Source organism: Martes martes, assembly GCF_963455335.1.
Source record: "Martes martes genome assembly, chromosome: 1".
In the NCBI taxonomy this organism is placed as follows: Eukaryota; Metazoa; Chordata; class Mammalia; order Carnivora; family Mustelidae; genus Martes; species Martes martes.
The window spans coordinates 34,346,211-34,363,804 of NC_137888.1; the positions used below are offsets into that span (position 1 = coordinate 34,346,211).

The 17,594-nt window shown below is 36.9% G+C and overlaps 1 long non-coding RNA gene and 1 pseudogene across 4 annotated transcripts in view; one reads left to right on the forward strand and one right to left on the reverse strand.

Annotated features, from left to right (window-relative positions):
• Positions 1-16,488, forward strand: part of LOC308356172 — a 164,977-nt gene extending 148,489 nt beyond the window's left edge. For all 3 annotated transcript variants that reach the window (XR_013968054.1, XR_013968055.1, XR_013968056.1), the window contains 4 exons: positions 931-1,106; positions 3,259-3,361; positions 6,675-6,749; positions 16,365-16,488. This is a non-coding gene — a long non-coding RNA (uncharacterized lncRNA). The remainder of the gene's footprint in view (positions 1-930; positions 1,107-3,258; positions 3,362-6,674; positions 6,750-16,364) is intronic.
• On the reverse strand, positions 6,873-8,204 carry LOC308349485 (tubulin alpha chain-like; annotated as a pseudogene). The gene has a single exon. The product of its transcript is annotated as a tubulin alpha chain-like (transcript).
• Positions 16,489-17,594: the final 1,106 nt, after the last annotated feature.

Below are 17,594 nucleotides of genomic sequence, written 5' to 3' on the forward strand. Positions count from 1 at the left end.
CATTTAAGTTTCTTTTATGTGCTTAATGGCTTGATAGCTCCTTTTTTAAATGCTAAATAATATTTCATTGTTTAGATATAGTTTACCCATTTGTCTACTGGAAGACATCTTGGTTGCTTCCAAGATTTGGCAATTATGAATAGAGCTGACATAAACATTTGTGTGCAGGTTTTTGTGTGAACATAACTTTTCAACTCATTTGGGTAAATACCAAGGAGAGTGATTACTGGATCATAGTAAGAATGTGTTTAATTTTCTAAGAAACTGCCAAACTGCCTGCCAGAATTGTTGTACAGTCTTACATTCTCACTAGCAATGAATGAGGTCTCCTGTTGCTCCAAATTTTGTCAGCATTTAATCTTCTCAGTATTCCGGATTTTGGTCATTCTAATAGATGTATAATGGTATCTTATTATTTTAATTTGCAATTCCCTGATGTCATATGATGTGCAGCACATTTTCACATGTTTATTTACCACTTGTATAACCTCCTCAATGAGATATCTGTGAAGTTCTTTGGCACATTTCTTAATCAGTTTGTTTTATTACTGGGTTTTGTCCATATTTTGGATGACAGTCCTTTATCAGATGTGTCTTTTGCAAATATTTTCTTTTTCTCCTGGGCTTGTCTTCTTATTCTATAATAATATATTTTTAAAAGAAATAAAATACAGTCTAATTAGCACTTTCTGTTTCTCTTCCTTCTCCTTTATCTTTCCTCTTCTAGCATATTTATCATTACCCGCACAGTTCATCTGGAGGATCATGCAGTCAAATTCTACACATTATCAATGATTAGTAAATAAACATGATGATCATAACTGAATTTTGTGGGAATATTTATGATTATTATTAATAAGAATTTACCTAAGTCAGTAACTATAATAAAATGTGTCATTACTGTCTTGTTTGCTAATGTTAATTTCCCAGCAGAGAACAAGAAAGAACACAGCACAGCTATAATGCTGAAGAAAATGTCATAATGTTGTGGCCTCAAATGTTATCATTTGGTTGTAAAAAAACTGAAGAAATCAGAGATGTTTTGTGGGACATCCTGAAAGGTGAAAATGTATTTCAGGAAAAAGAAACAATAAACAGGCTTTATGGTAAGTGACCGTTATCTTCCTCAATCTATGTGGACACTCTTTTCATTTCCAAATGAAGAAAAATAAGTTTTGGCCTAGACATGACTGCTCATGATGGTAGAAAGTACACAAAACATGGCACTTATTGGATAGCTATAAATCATCCCAGCTGAGGAAACTAAATTATAATGAATCAAAATGCAATTTAGGAACAAAGTGCTCCAGATAGTAGAATGCAACCACTGTACTTGTATTACTTTGGTATTGATGTGTTTGGAATTTGTTGTGAAAAATAATGGAGACCATAGTAAGAAATATGAATTTAAACAGTGGTTTATAAATAATTCCACAGCGCTTCAGAGTTTTAAGGAGGTAACTGAAAGTAAGTATGCAGGGAAAAACAGGGGTTTGATAGAGTAGTCCTATGCTTCTCATCCATTCCTATTAGCCAGAATATACTTTGATTACATAAGTTTTACATGTACTTTAAAAAATGTTCTACAACTAAAAGACAATTGGAAACCACTAACGTAAAGAATTCTGAAGTTCCTCAATTGGCTTTTTCACCTGATGACCTTTTAAATTCGTTGCTTATAATCATCATTAATCATCTTAAAATCATATCTCAACATTATTGAAGAGAATAAATTAGAACTACCATTTCAATCATAACTTACATCTTTCTTCTTCAGCTGCTCAAAAGTAGATTCTATATAATGTACATGCACTTGTATAGTTGGAAAGTAATTATTTTTTCAAAAGCAATTTATTAACATTTCAAGTAGGTGTGGTGCAATTTTGAGTTAGTCATTTTTAATCCCATAGAGCTTTCATTATAACACACACTTGGTATCTTATTTGTATGAGCTCCTTACTATAAGAATTATCCCTTAGATATCTTGTCAATAAATATTAGACTCACTTACCTCTTGGAATATGTTATCTTAATTGATATTAAACAAGCTATTAAAATCTAGGGTTTTTTGGGAGAGTTTGTCATTATGATAGTAATTTTTCCAACTTCAGTAAATGTTAAGTCATCATGATCTATCTGGATTGGTTAGATAAGAGGCAGTTCTTTGATCTTGAGAATGTGCATTCCTTTTTCTGTGATTGAACATATTCTTTTACATTAAAAAAACAAAACAAAAAATAATGGTTTAAGGCCTGGTTCATTCAAGGGTGATCAATTTTAAAACATTGGCTCATGATAGACTAGTTATAACTTATTTGTACACTAGATGGCCTTTTATTTGGATTGGGGATTATATTTTGCTAGTGATGAGAAACCTTGTGTCTATGATCCAAGTCAATCTTTTCTTACATATAGCTACCAAAGAAACTGAACTTGTAAGTTATGTAACTGTGGGTGTTCATAAAAGTAGAGGAAAGATAGCTGGGAGTCTTAAGGAATGTTTAATCAGATGGTTTAGAATTACCCACATTATACTATAGAGCAAACCTGTTTAGCTACTTAATTATTCATGAGAACCATTGTCTCTGAGACAAGCTAGGTAGCTGGACTCATTTTTATTATGTAACTTATTTTCTATGCTCCATACAAGCCATGATTTTCCTGTTTTGAAAAAAACAGAAAAGAGCAGAGGTTTATAGTTTTCCAGGAAACTTAGGTGCGTTTGGTCCCTTTGACTGAATGGTGTAGAATGCTTTGGATATTTGGATATGTTACTACTGTGGATGGTCACATGCAATAGTACGGTTTCAGTTATCTTTCAAGCTTATAATACTATTACCTCTATTTGTCACAAGTAAGTCATGGTAGCCATACAATGGTGTGTGACATTGCCTCCCAGGCACTGATGATTAGATTGAATTGGACATGACACAATGGATGTCAACCAGATTTTGTTTGAGGAATTTTGGAATTGGGAATGAGATAGCAAATAACTTTTGTTTACAGACACCATTTAACAGTTAACATCAGGAGGTGTGATCAGACCATAATATTCTATAAGGACAAAGAATGAAAAAGAAGGATGTAGCTATGAAAAGAGAAGAATCATGAATAGAAATAAAGTGCTGATAGTTTACGTTTCTCAGTTCTAGACACTATGTGAGGCTCATCTGCAGTCCTGTTTAGGTTCCTCTCCTCCGTTTCATCACATTATATCTCTCTCCCTCTCTCTCTCTCTTTTTTTTTTTTTTTCTTAAGGAAGCTTGAGTTGTTTCTGTCACTTACAACTAAGATATCTCACTGAGTAATAATAGAATTCATTAATGGGGACAATCAGTATGAAGACATATGTAAGTAACATGTAAGTAACATGTGTCCAACGTATTTAATTAAATCTGATCTAAAATGTTATGATCTTTATAACTTTTGGCTTTAGAGGGTAACCTTTATCTGACTTTGTCTTTATATTTTGCGGATCTTTTACTCTAGCCACTCAAGCACTTTCTATGATATTTAGGATGCACTTCAAATCTAAGATTACGTGAAATCATTTGCTTTATTTCATAGGACAAAATATTGAGGCATTATCTTTGGAGAAACAAAGTAATAAGTCATAGTTACATATAATGAATTGTTATTGAATGTGTACAGGCAAATCAAAGACCTCCTTTTAAACAGAAATGCTGATCTTAACTGTTATGTTAGCTTGTCATTGATATCTTAATCTTACTGACAAAACTGTAAAAGTGCAAAGCATTATGTCAGTTCTGTGTTGAACTACTAAATGTGTAAAATCTAAAAGAAGTAGACACTGTTGACTAGGAGTAATGTTTATTTATTTTTATTCTTGCACATGGCTACTTAAACATTTGAAATTTGTATGAAACCTTGTTTATTTTTTGATTTGTACCTTTATGACCTACTCCTCTCTGGAAGTGTCAGTTTTTGTGTGCATGTGCAATATATTTAATTTGTTATTTTATTGTTTTGGATTCATATAAAGTGGAGAAAACAGGTTTGGATCTGTTTGATCAATTCCTTCAGGTGCTAGTCTCCTTTAATTGCAGTATTGATTGCAGCAGGTGTAATGGGACCTGTGACTTCATATGATACCATGTCAGCCTTCAGAGGAAACAAAAGCTTTGGAAGCAAGTGGTTCAGGTTACTATTTATCTCATGACCCTATGAAAGCTGACATGTGTCATTAATAGTGACATGCCAGAGAATCAGATTTCTTTGGCATAGCTTCTGCAAGTTAAGACAGTTCTCTGAATCTTTATAGTCTTGAAATCTTTCCATGTATGTTACCCATGAGAATGTTAGTATTTCTTGAGTTCAGCAAGGTCAGATGAAAAGCAATTTTTCCCCCTTTCTCTGGTTTCCGGTTGGCCTTTTTGTTTTAGATAACAACGAGTGGAAGAACTGTGAAGTTCCAGGAGCTCACAATTTAGTAAGGAGAATAAGCCATCGATACAAATAGTGGCAACTGTATCATAACTGAGACTAAAGTAGTAGGGAGAAGTCATTTTGGAAAGTGGTATGGGAGGCTGGTAGACTCGTCTCAGACACTTTTCAGCTACTTTCTCACTGGTGATTTGGGCAATAAATATTATCTATATAACCTTCACTTTCTTCATCTGAAAGTTATGAGACTAATAATAATATTCACTTAATTAGGATGTTTGTTAGGAGAAAATGAGACAGTACATATTTCTAGATAATCATAAGTGCTCAAAAATATAAATTAAATGTAATGCCTGGAGTAGAGGAAGGAGAAGTTACTTCTATCTAGTATATTCAGAGAAAAAGCCAAGGAAGAGAGAACAAAACTGTAAGGTATGTAGGGTTTCAAAGACTAAGATGATGCTTCTTAAGTGATGGATATCAGAGGTGAAAGTGTGCCATACGACCTCAGGAAAGTAAGTAAACTAGTTTGAGAGATATCTAAGGTTTACATGTTTCTGTGAGTCTTAAACTTTCAAACCAAAAGATTTCTCAGGGCACAGGAAACATCTGTCCCTAGGGAAGGTAACACCACCACCAACAACGCATTTTCCAATGCCGCATGGTTAGAAAAATGTCTCAATGTTTGGAATGGACTTGGCTCTATACTTCATATTCACTGTATCAGTTTATTGCCAAAATAACTTTTGGAGAGCGCATGAGTCTCATTGCATGAGATAAGGTAAGTGAGGATCACGGTTAGTGAATTAGTAGGTGGTGGAACTGGGGCTTGAAAATAGGACTGCCGGCCCTCTTTCCAAAGCGTTCTGTATGCTGCTTCCAGAGACGTGAGCCAGGGTGTTCAATTTTTTTGAAGTCTCTTGTTTTACTATTGTTATTTTTTAAACCAAGAAAATGTTGAATCCAGCCCAAGAGTATATACATTTATTTTTATATAATGTTTTAAAATGCAAATGTTTTCATCTATTTAGTAGGTTAATAGTATAACACAAACTGTCAATTTCTGAAAATCTGACAATTTTCAAGTGTCTCCTTTCAAGGATATTAGGATATAACCTTGAGAGAGCTTCAAGCTATTTTTAGTCTGCTTGTTTGATGGTGCTTTTCACTATATAATTCCCAGCCAAGACTTTTGCTGCCTTGTTTGCAAAATGAAATAAAAAATCTAATGCTCTTTCTTCAACATTTGCATGATTAATTGTAAAATTTGCTATAATATTAATAATTTTATGCAGTTATTAATTAAGGTTTTATGATAACAGAATAGCTTTGTATAAGGCTTTCTTAAAGTTTTATAGTTTTTTTCAGTTGATGATTTATAGTTAAATTCTTGTCATGAGGAATCATGAATTTCCTCTGAAGGAAAGTTATAAATGGATTCCTAAACTCGAATTTAGAGTCAAGTGTAGAGTCATTGAAATATATCTTCCATGAAATTAATAAAGAATAATTTTAAAGAAGTTGTAAATATCTATATCATATAGACTTACATTCTAATTAATGTTATTCACCACATTAAAGTATTGTATTTTAGTCACAAATAATTATATTAATTTGTATGATATATACTCACTACTCACAAATTATCTTGTTTATACTTTAATGATGAAGACCAAATACTAGTTCATATCAATTATGCTTAATATCTTGATTAGCAGCTTATCTCTGGGAAAGGAATAACAAAGTTTGCAAGACTTATGAAATTCAGGCATACTTGAAAACCACAAAAAGCTTTCATTTCTTGATAGCCAAAGATGAATGGAAATTAAACTTAACCTAGTAACTAAAAGCAAACAAAGCATATATCTAAATAGCACTAATTCTGGTTCTGATTTTAAGAGCTTGAATATATAGAACTCTAACTTTTAAATTATGGAACTGGATGTCCCTAGGAAAGTGAATTAGGATTACATTTACATGGAACATTTTATAGTAAAGGTGTAGGAAACCAGCCAGAAAGGAGAAACAAAAATAATTTAAGAAATTATCATGCCTACATACAAACTTTTTCCATCTGGCATGTGACCTCAAATTTGTCTTTTTTACTGGGAAAATAAGATGGTTATATTTGTTACACATATTTAGACTGGATATTGGCTTAAAGACAATATCCCAAAACATGACTGACTGATTGATTGACTGATTGTTTTTTTTTTAATTTTAATTTTAATTAATTTATTTTTTGTCTTTTGATCTTTCCTTTAAAACAGAGAATACTTTATTTAAACCCATGAGATAAATGGACAGCGTGGGTCTGAAATAAAGCATCATATTTTCAAACACAGGTCAGTAATTGTATGTGAAAGTATATACAATGTTATGTACAAATGAATGGATCAGAGCACAGCTTATCAATGCTTTTAAGACAGATTAAACTTCCCTGTAAAAGCAGCACCTTTGTGACATTTTTAACTTTTGTATTCCTCTCCTTCTTCTTTATCCTCTCCTCCTTCTTTACCCTTTACTTCAACAGAAACCACACCAAACTCCTCATAATCCTTCTCAAGGGCCTCAGAAAGTTCTCCTTTCTCCATGCCCTCACCCACATACCACTGAACAAAGGCATGGTTGGCATGCATCAGGTCAAACTTGTGGTGCAAATGAGCCCAGGTCTCACCACTGGCTGTGGTGTTGCTCAACATGCCCAAGCCTCGCCTTACTTTGGCCAGTTCTCCACCAGGTACCACAGTGGGAGGCTCGTGATTGATGCCAACTTTGAAGCCAGTGAGACCCCAGTCCACAAACTGGATTATATGCTTGGTCTTGATGATGGCAATGGCAGCATTAACATCTTTGGGAACCATGTCACCATGGACCAACAGGCAGCAAGCCATGTATTTATCATGGCGAGGGGCATGTTTCACCATCTGGTTGGCTGGCTCAAAGCATGCACTGATGATCACTGTTACAGAAGGTACAGATGGCAGACTTTCTCAGCAGAGATGATAGGAGCATGTATGGCCAGAGGGAAGTGGATATGAGGATAGGGCACCAGGTTTGTCTGGAATTCTGTCAGATCAACATTCAAGGCTCCATCAAATCTGAGGGAAGCAGTGATGGAAGACACAGTTTAGCTAATAATGTGGTTAAGGTTAGTGTTATGTTGGATGTTCAATATTGAGGTTTCTACTACAGATGGCCTCATTGTTTAGCATGAAGGCAAAATCAGGGTGCTCCAGGATGGTATGGGTAGTGAAGATGGAGTTGTAGGGCTCAAATATAGTTGTGGAAACCTGGGGGGCTAGGTTAATGGAGAATTCCAGCTTGGACTTCTTACCAGAAGGTCATTCTATCAGCAGGAAGGTGACCCTAGAACCAGTTCCCCCTCCAAAGCTGTGGAAAACCGAGAACCCTGAAGACTTGTGCACTGGTCAGACAGTTTCCAAATTCAGTTCAAGATGAGGTCAATGATCCTCTTGTCAAGGGTGTAATGCCTTTGGTCAGTTATTGGCAGCATCTTCCTTGCCTGTGTTAGACTGTTCAGGATGGGAAAGCTGGCAGTAGGTGCCAGGGCAAACTCCATCAATGACCATGGGTGCTGGGTCTACAAACACTGGGCACATGCTTGCCAACAGCCATCACACTGAAGAAGGTGTTGACGGAGTCATCTCCTCCCCCAGTAGTCTTGTCACTTGGCATTTGACCATGGGCTGGATGCCATGTTCCAAGCAATAGAGATCCCAAAAGGCATTGCCAGTCTGACCAGCCTGGCCAACATGGATGGAGATATAGTCAAGCATGGTTGCTGCTTTGTGGCTGCTGAGCAGATAGTGGAGAGGAAGGGGTGAGGTTGTTGCTTCTAACAGTGAGAATCTTAGGCAGTCGATGTAAGAGAGCCTGCCAAAATATGATTTATTTAAAAATGAAATGTGAAATTTTTATTTTTAAAAAATATGTTCTCTATGTGAAAAGAGTATACAACCTGATGGATCAATAATTTTTGGTAAGGTACTTTCAGTTCTGTGAAACATGAGGTGGTTTTTAAAATGGTCTCTGCTCTTGAGGAGTTCAAGTTTAGCAACATATAAAAAATGTAAGTAATTAAAGCATATTATCATATGTATTACCTTCTACATATATAGTACAGGGGAATGAGTAGTGAGGTTTATTTGAGACCAGTAAGGCTTCACAGAGACAGAGCTGATATATAAATAAATGAAATATAATGAAATCTTCACTAATGAATACAACATGTACAAAACAACATGTACTAGAGTGTAGAGAAACAAAGTAATGTGTTCAGAGGCTGTGAATTTGGCATTTTCAGAAATTAAGGAGGGAAGGATTTGGTGGATGGGTATGAGACTGCAGAGCAAGCATATCAGGAGATGAGTAGTAAGTTGTAAAATACTTGGAGTTATTTTTTTTTTTCCTTCCTTAGGGAAAATAGCTTAGAAAAGTTTTTGAGTCAGTTATTCAAGATAGGATAGTTCACACTACTAGTATAAAAGAAAATCCACTAGCAGTAATCCAGGTGACAGGGAAAAAAACTTAAAAGGTTATTTTCATAGTTTAAATGGTAAATTTAATAATACTTACCAAAGAGAGGTAGTAAAGATGAAGTAGGACAGACTAAAAGCCATTTCAATATGATTTAATGATTAAATTAATACATACATATAGTGAGAATGGGAGAGTCAAATTAACTTCCAGGAATGTGGCTTTGGGGAGAAAAAGGATAATAGATTCAATTTGGGCATGTTGAATTTGAAGTTCCCATGGAGTACACAGGTTATATATGTATATTCAGTAGAAAATCATATAAACATACTGTGACCTTGGAGAAAAGGACAGGGCCATAATAGTACATTGATGGGTATCTCATTCAGGTTCCCAAGAGGAAAATTATGAACACTCAGTAATAACTATAACAATTGTGGGAGGGTATATTTACAAAGAGATGGATTATAAAAGTATGGGCAAGTTAAAAGGAAACTAAAAGAATATTGAAGGAAACTTACTAACAGCAATAAAACTATCAAATTTTCTAAACCTAAGTAATGAGAGAGGGTAAAGGTCATCTAAAGCTATATGTAAATACATACAAGAATGCAGGTGGCCATGAAAGAAACAGTGTCCATCTGTTGAGGGACACAGCCAGCTTGAGAGGAGACATCATAGGAGGGGAATAAATAACCTGACCTGGCTCTCTTCTTTCTCTCTAAACTAATATGATCCCCATTGGCCAAACCTGGTCAAAGGAAGCCATAGTGCATAGGAGCTCATTGATACAGGACTTAAAGGTTTGCTTCTTAGGACACAAGCAAAGTGAGAGGGCTAGGAGTTATTCTGGAGGAAGCAGTAAAAGATATCCATCACAGAAGCACCAAGGGTTGCCTGCTTCAGGCAGAGTGTGCCAAACAAGACAAGAGAGAGTCTCTGAGGGGTAAAAAAACAAAAAAAGAATGGGCAACATCAGCACTAGACAAGAAAATAAGAGGGAATTGATACAGTGGTTGTTCCAGGATTGCCTGATGGTACGCCACTCATGGAAAGCCAGACTGATCATAATATAAAATATGGAGAGATGCAGAAACAAAAAAAATGAGGCCAGGAGAGTATATGTTGGATATTATAGGTGGTGATCTTAATAGCAACAGTTTTAGTGGAGTGGTGTGAAAACAGTGATGGTGCAATGGATTAAGGAATAAAAGGAAGTAAGGAAGTTAAAGCAGTAAATGTAGACTCCTTTTTAAAGGTCTGTGAATTAAGGAAGAAGGATGGCTAGAGGGACAGTCAAATGTGAGTTCCTTGAAGAAATGTTCAAAGGATGTAAGATTTATCTAATATTTTAAAGCTGTAATTGTAGACTCAGGAATATAAGGATTATACTTTAGGAAGGTAGCAACATCCATATTAAACAAGGCCATTATAATCCTCAGCAGGAAATAAATAACTACAATATGCATCTCTTTTTCTTGGTTCTCAAACTATTGTGCTAGAACCTGGACCAGACAGTATACGAAATATTAATTGAAGGTGCTCTCAACCTGGTTTTCTAGGCCATATGTTGGCCCTTACTGACCTTGATGTTAAATAGAGATGCGTTTGTATGGGGATAGTCTCCTTTGGACAAAAGAGAGTCCCCAGATCTTTTTAAGAACTAGGTTACCACTGACACCATTGAGTACAGTACAGTTGTAGAGATTTTAATAGACAGAGCAGGTTTCTATCTTCCTTCTTCAATTCATACTATGTATATACAAAATACCTTTATACCAATGGATATAGTCAGTGTTGAGCAGTGGTTCTCAGTGGAGAGTGGTTTTGCCTCGCTCAGGGGGACATTTGGCAATGTCTGGAGATGCTTGGTTGTCACAACTGGGGATGGAGTATTATCATCTAGTGGGCAAAAGCCATGAATGCTGCTAAGCATCCTATAATGCACAGGACACCCCCACCTACAATGAAGATTTATGCAGCCCAAAATGTTAATAGTGGGGATGCTGAAAAATCCTGGTGTTGTGTTCTGGAGAAGGAGAAGCAAGTACAAGAGACATGTATCCTGTTCTCATTCAGTGATTCCTCAAAAGGAAGGAGTAGATTTGACAGAGTTCCTCATGAAATTGTAGGGTTTAGAACGAGAAGAAACTGGGGTTCTGTATTATAACTGAATTTGAGAATATCAACCCACAAATATGTCCTACCACACTGAAAGTTGGATGAGGGAGCAAGAAATATGGCCACACAATGAGGCAGTCTGGACACAGGAAGGGTCTCAGATCATCCTCTGATTTACCACTCCACTGGAAGAGAATGGAAGTGATCCAGAAATTCCCGTAGATCGAGGGAGGCTGAGAGTAAGGGTCTTGTGCTTGCCAGTTACAAAATACAATGTAAAGAATTTCACCAAAAGGTTCCATGAGGTAAATAGTGGAAATCCATTAGCTGAACGTGTGGGAAGTGGAGAGGACTATGCTCTTATAGGGAGCAACAAACCTTCCTCTCTGCTGGAAATGATCATCCCAGATCTGACAGCTGCATGGCACCAAAGACTATTCTGCCATAAACAGTTCATGTCCCATCCTAGCTATATGTCCTTAGGGAGCTGAGTGAGCTTCTGGGAGCAAGGAGTTCAGGGCCCAAGTGAGACAATTAAGATGGCCTTGTGAACACCTTGACATAGAAGTTAAACAGGATGGTAACTGCTTTAAACAAACCAAAGCCAGAGAGTGAAAATCTCAAGTGGACTCCGTAAAGATTTCTGCATGAAGTGGGAGATCAGAATCTTGGGTTTTGTTAAGTTCAGTTTTAAAACATTTTAATTATATTGACATATTGCTGATATTGCAGCTCGATTACACATTTAAAAATTAATATTGGTTGTTCAACTGCTATAGTCCTCTTATTTAAGAATTGACTCCTCTGCCCCATGCCTTTTTTTTTAAACAGGAATCAAGATTATCTATGAAAGTATTTTACATTTAAATTGTGCTTATGCTGATTTTAGAGATTTTTTCTTGTACATATCATAATTTCCTATCACAATAAATTAAGTGATTCAACTGTTTTATGATTATTTCTTGACAGTTGGCTATGATAGAATCCATGCATTTTTTATACTATTATAAAACCAGTATTTTATTTAAAGAAAATTATTGGGGCACCTGAGTGGCTCAGTGGGTTAAGCCTCTGCCTTCGGCTCAGGTCATGGTCTCGGGGTCCTGGGATCGAGCCCCACATTAGGCTCTGTGGGGAGCCTGCTTCTCTCTCTCTCTCTGCTTGCCTCTCTGTCTACTTATGATCTCTCTCTCTGTCAAATAAATAAATAAAATCTTAAAAAAAAAAAAAAGAAAAAGAAAATCATCAGAGGGGCGCCTGGGTGGCTCAGTCAGTTAAGCAACTGACTCTTGGTTTTGGTGCAGGTTATGATGGATGGAGTCCCACATGGGGCTGGGTGCTCAGCACGGAGTTAGCTTGAGAATCTCTTCCTTTCCTTTTCCCTCTCCCCATCAGCCCCTCTGCCCCTCCCTGTGTGCTCTCTCTCTCAAATAAATAAATAAAATGTTGATAAAAAAAAAAAAAGAAAAGCATCAGAAAATGAGGGATTTGTAAAGATAAGCAGAAAATGAGGGGTCCATAAGGGACAGTATTACTGGGCCACCTAAGTTTTAGAAGAATATTACTGGGATACAGTTATATGAAAGAATAAGACATAGCTTAATTTTATAGAGAATTGGTAAATAAATGGAAAGATTTTTTTCCCTAAAATCTCCATAAATAAATATTTATGTCTATAGTAGCTATTTTAAAAGATTACAAGAAACTTATAGAAATACTATGGTATTATTTAAATAAATTCCAGAAAGAAACCTAATGGCAAGAAAAAATTATCTTCCCCTTGTCCAATTTCTTTTCTTATTTATTCCCTTTTAGGAGAGCCTTACTCATATATAAGTTTTCTGAATGCGTACAAGTGGCTCCCTTGATCGTCCTTGACAGTAGACATTTTCACCTATCTTTTTGGTCCCACCCTGGTCACGACTACAATCACCTTCCAGGGCCCAACACCTCCCTCTTTGTACTTCTCACCCTGCATACTAAAGCCTTTCCCCATTACTGTTTTTCAGTGATGCACGTCATTGTCAGACTTCTACCACAGAGAGAGTATGGGCTGGGAAGATGGAGGGTAAGAGTTTAGGAAATGTGGGGTGGATACTGATGAAGTTCTTGTATCCAGATTGACATGGTAGTTGTAATCTCAAATGGGCAACCGCCCCCGACCCCGTCTTAGCTCTGCATTGCAAAAGATAAAATGTTCTTTAGCTTAATTGTAGAAATTTCCCGGGTTTCAATCTATTACTTGAGCCAAGGATTTGGGGATTTAGGCTGTTGCTCATTGTTTTCCTTTAAACTACCAAGTGCCATTAGAAGCATCTGCTCACCCTGCAGTCCTTGAATGCCTCCTTCCTAGCATACTGTTCCTATGGCAGTAGCTGTTTCTCAAAGCCTTCATTGAGCTCTTTGTTTCAGATCACTATAGGTAAAATGTGAATCAGAGATGTGCTATGTCATGCTGGGTGTTGAGATTCTTCTCATAGAACACTAGATGAACTTTTGGTTTGCTTGTTTTCAGCCTTAATTAAGCAAGATGAAGAATTCTAAATTCCTTCTTATCTATCAAGATTGTTTAAGGTTAGATCACTGGGGTACAACCCTGGACCCCTTGTGTATTATGGTAGCCCCTCCAATGTCACCTTTGCAACCTACTCATGGTATCATTTTTTCCCACTAATCAGAATTCTTTATTCCAGAAACCACAAATGGTCTCTGGTGAATTTGAGCTGCCAAACAACTCATTTGGAAAAAAAAAATTAGACAAATATAATAGGGAAGCTAGAGAAATAGGCTCAGAAAAACTCAGAAAACCTAAATGGCTAGAAGCCTAGGCGAGGTCATCTAAGGAAATATCTGGGTGTATAGTGCCAAGGCAGCCACCACTGGATTCTGGATTCTGCCACTGGCTCTGCTGCCCCTTGACTGTAGAGGCTGCTACTGGCAGGACCTGACTACTTCCCCTAGACAGTCATAATTAATTCTAAATTTGCTGTATTTCCCTGGCATGAGTACCTGACTGATGAAGCATAACTTCCAGGAATCATAGAGAGCAAATGTATAATTCTAAAGTTTCTTTATTGGAAGGTGGTCCTTAAATTTTACCAAGTTAATACTTTTATGGATTTCCCCAAATATAAATAAGGGCAGTGGCCTGGAAATATTCTAGTGCTTTTTCAGATTTACTCTCCATCCTTTTGCACCCTGCTCTGTGCCTTGAAGTGCTGACTTGTGCAGACTCCATCAACTCATCCCCTTATTGTTTGGCTTTAGCTGAGGTAACCAGCTGAAAGCTCAGGCAGGAGACGAATTAGAGAGGAGAGAGAAAGAGAGAGAGATAAGGGTATTTATTTCTTGTATTTCTTCTAGTCTTTCTAGTCTCCGTGGACTGGCTTTATCATTTGACAGAATCCTTAGCTTCTGTAGGAGTCTTTTCCAGCTTTTTCTAGCTTTCTGGATGACTGGGATCCTATAACTGCATTCTTTGATCTGTTAAACCTATGGGTGCTGGTGGCATGAGATCCCTTGTGACTTTCTTATGAACTACCCTGATTTTTATAAATTGCCCCTTAATTAAATCCTTCTCAAATTATTATCATTTGGATGTGCCATCTGTTTCTGCCGGGGACCCCAAATTATACAGGTATCCTCAAAAATGGCAAGTATCTTCTCTCAAGACATTTCTCCCTATGACCCAGAGCAGAGCTGTTCTGTAGGGAACACCACATACCTGCTCTCTGTTTACCCCACTGTAGTCCTTTTCTGCTTTCTGAAAGTAGACAATCCTTTTAAGAAAAAGAGGTGATTTCAGGACTATTTTACTATAACAGCTGCATGAAAGGACTTAGACGAGGAAATTCCAAAGCAAAGTGATGTAAAATGGAGAAAACTCAGAAAAAAACAAAAACAAAAACAAAAACAAACAAACCCCACAAACTCTATCATTTGGAAGACAGGACTGTTTTCACCCTTGAACTCCCAGGAAAGACACAAATTGATCATACCAAAGTATTATGTCATGGTTTTTACTCACAGCACCTTATACTTGAGTATAGATTTTAGATATAGATATAGATATACTTGGGTATGGATATTAGAAGATAAGGTGAAGGAAAAGGTACTTAGAGAACAGAATAGTAGCCATCATCTATTATTTAGCATTAAATGAAATATCACATTGTAAACTGCTTATGTATAGGCTATTATGTTGGAATGAGTCATGTAGCCAGTTAGTGAGTTTAACAGATTGATTGGCATCTATATATAAAATCAACATAGTTTTAAATTTATGGACTTAACAACAGATATTTAGCTTTTAAAGAGATTTGTGATTTTTTTGTGCCTAAGTGCCAGAATCTACCTTCAGTTTGGTTGTTAAATGACACTATGATTTTCCTGTTTTTTTTTAAAGGTGTTTTTTTTTTTAAATTTTTATTTATTTATTTGTCAGAGAGAGAAAGTGCATGCACAAGCAGGTAGAGTGGCAGGCAGAGGCAGAGAGAGAAGCAGGCTCCCCACTGAGCAAGGAGCCCGATGCGGGACTCGATTCCAGGACTCTAGGTTCATGACCTGAGCTGAAGGCAGTGGCTTAACCCACTGAGCCACTGAGGCGTCCCGATTTTCCTGTTTTATGCATTATATTTTATTATTATAATGGTTTAATGCATGATTCTTTCCAGGTATAATTTACTCTTGTACAAAGAATATTAAGAGTTTAGGCTAAGGGAATAAAAACAAATGGGGGGATTTCAGGCACTAGAACAAGGGGATGGTTGATAAAATGTATTTAGAGAAAGAAGTCCTTGGGCACTTTTCATCACACTGTATATATGTAATTCCTTATTTTGCTTTGGCATGTCACCAGAAATAGATTTCTCTACCTGGCATAATCATACCCTTCCTAGGGTATGATTTTTGAGAAAAGGAAGATGTTCCCTGTAGGAACAGGTATATCCCTTATCCCTCCTATGTCCCTTCTGTATATGTGTCTATACCCTGAAGCCTGCTTACTGTGAGTACCTGTGACTCTCTGCTTCAGTATAGCTGCGGGGGCATGCATGCTTTATACACAAGGTTGGTGGAAAGGGCAGGTAAAAGCTCCAGCAATGACACAGGGAAACTTAGTGGGTAAATAACTCAGCTTTTCCACACCTTGATTGTGATGATATTATCTGCCCCCAACAGCCCTAATAGATTTGAGCTCCCTTGTCTAAATTGGTAACTAGCCCATCAACTCACCTTTTCTTGGTTTCCTTCTCCTTCCTGTCATACTGTCCCACTCCTCTAGGGGTGCTTCCTGGGATCATGTCTTAAATAAAGTCCCCACCATGAAATCTTTTTCTCAGCAGCTGCTCTGGAATCCAAATAGACAACTGGTGCCAAAAAGGTCATAGGAGAAAACTCTTAAGACAGGATTCTGGAACTGGATTAGTTACCAGCCATATGGCAACAAGGACCCTGTAACTGGTGGTAAGTTATAGAGTTATAAATATCTCTTATTTTAAGAGTCTCACCTGTGGTGAATTGGAATGGGTTACAGGAAAATGAGATGCTTTAGTTCAGCCAAGACCTGTAGCTCTTGGGAAATATGGGGTAATTGTATTTATAAAGATATGGTGTTGGTTGGCATATGACAACTGCAGTAGGAGACCAAGATACCACTTTACACCAGTTAGAATTAACAGTTAGAAATATGGGGTAATTGTATTTATAAAGATATGGTGTTGGTTGGCATATGACAACTGCAGTAGGAGACTGAGATATCACTTTACACCAGTTAGAATTAACAAGTGTTGGCTAGGTTGTGAAGAAAGGGGAACCCTCTACACTGATGGTGGGAATGACAGCTGGTACAGCTACTCTGGAAAACAGTATGGAGGTTCCTCAAGACATTAAAAATAAGCTACTCTATGACGCAGTGATTGCACTATTAGGCATTTACCTCAAAGATACAGATGTAGTAAAAAGAAGGGGCACATGCACCCCAATGTTCATAACAGCAATGTCCACAACAGCCAAACTATAGAAGGAGCCAAGATGCTCTTCAATAGATGAATGGATAAAGAAGATGTGGTTCATATACACCATGGAATATTACTCAGCCACCAGAAAGGATGAAAACCCACCATTTGCATCAACATTATGCTAAGTGAAATAAGTCAATCAGAAAAAGACAGTTATCATATGGTTTCACTCATATGTGGAATATAAGAAATAGTGCAGAGGGTCATGGGGGAAGAGAGGAAAAACTGAATGGGAAGAAACAAAGAGAGAGATGAACCATGAGAGACTGTTGACTCTGGAAAACAAAAAAGGGTTACAGAAGGGAAGGGGGTGGGGGGATAGGGTAATGGTGTGATGGGTATTAAGGAGAGCATGTGTTAGGATGAGCATTGGGTGTTATATGCAACTGATGAATCATCCAACACTACATCTAAAACTAATGATGTACTCTATGCTGGATAACTGAACATAATAGAAATAAATAAATAAATAAATAAATAAATAAATAGTATAGGCCTGAGGCAACCAACTAACAGTTCTGCTTCGTATGATACAAAGACCCTTTCTTCCAA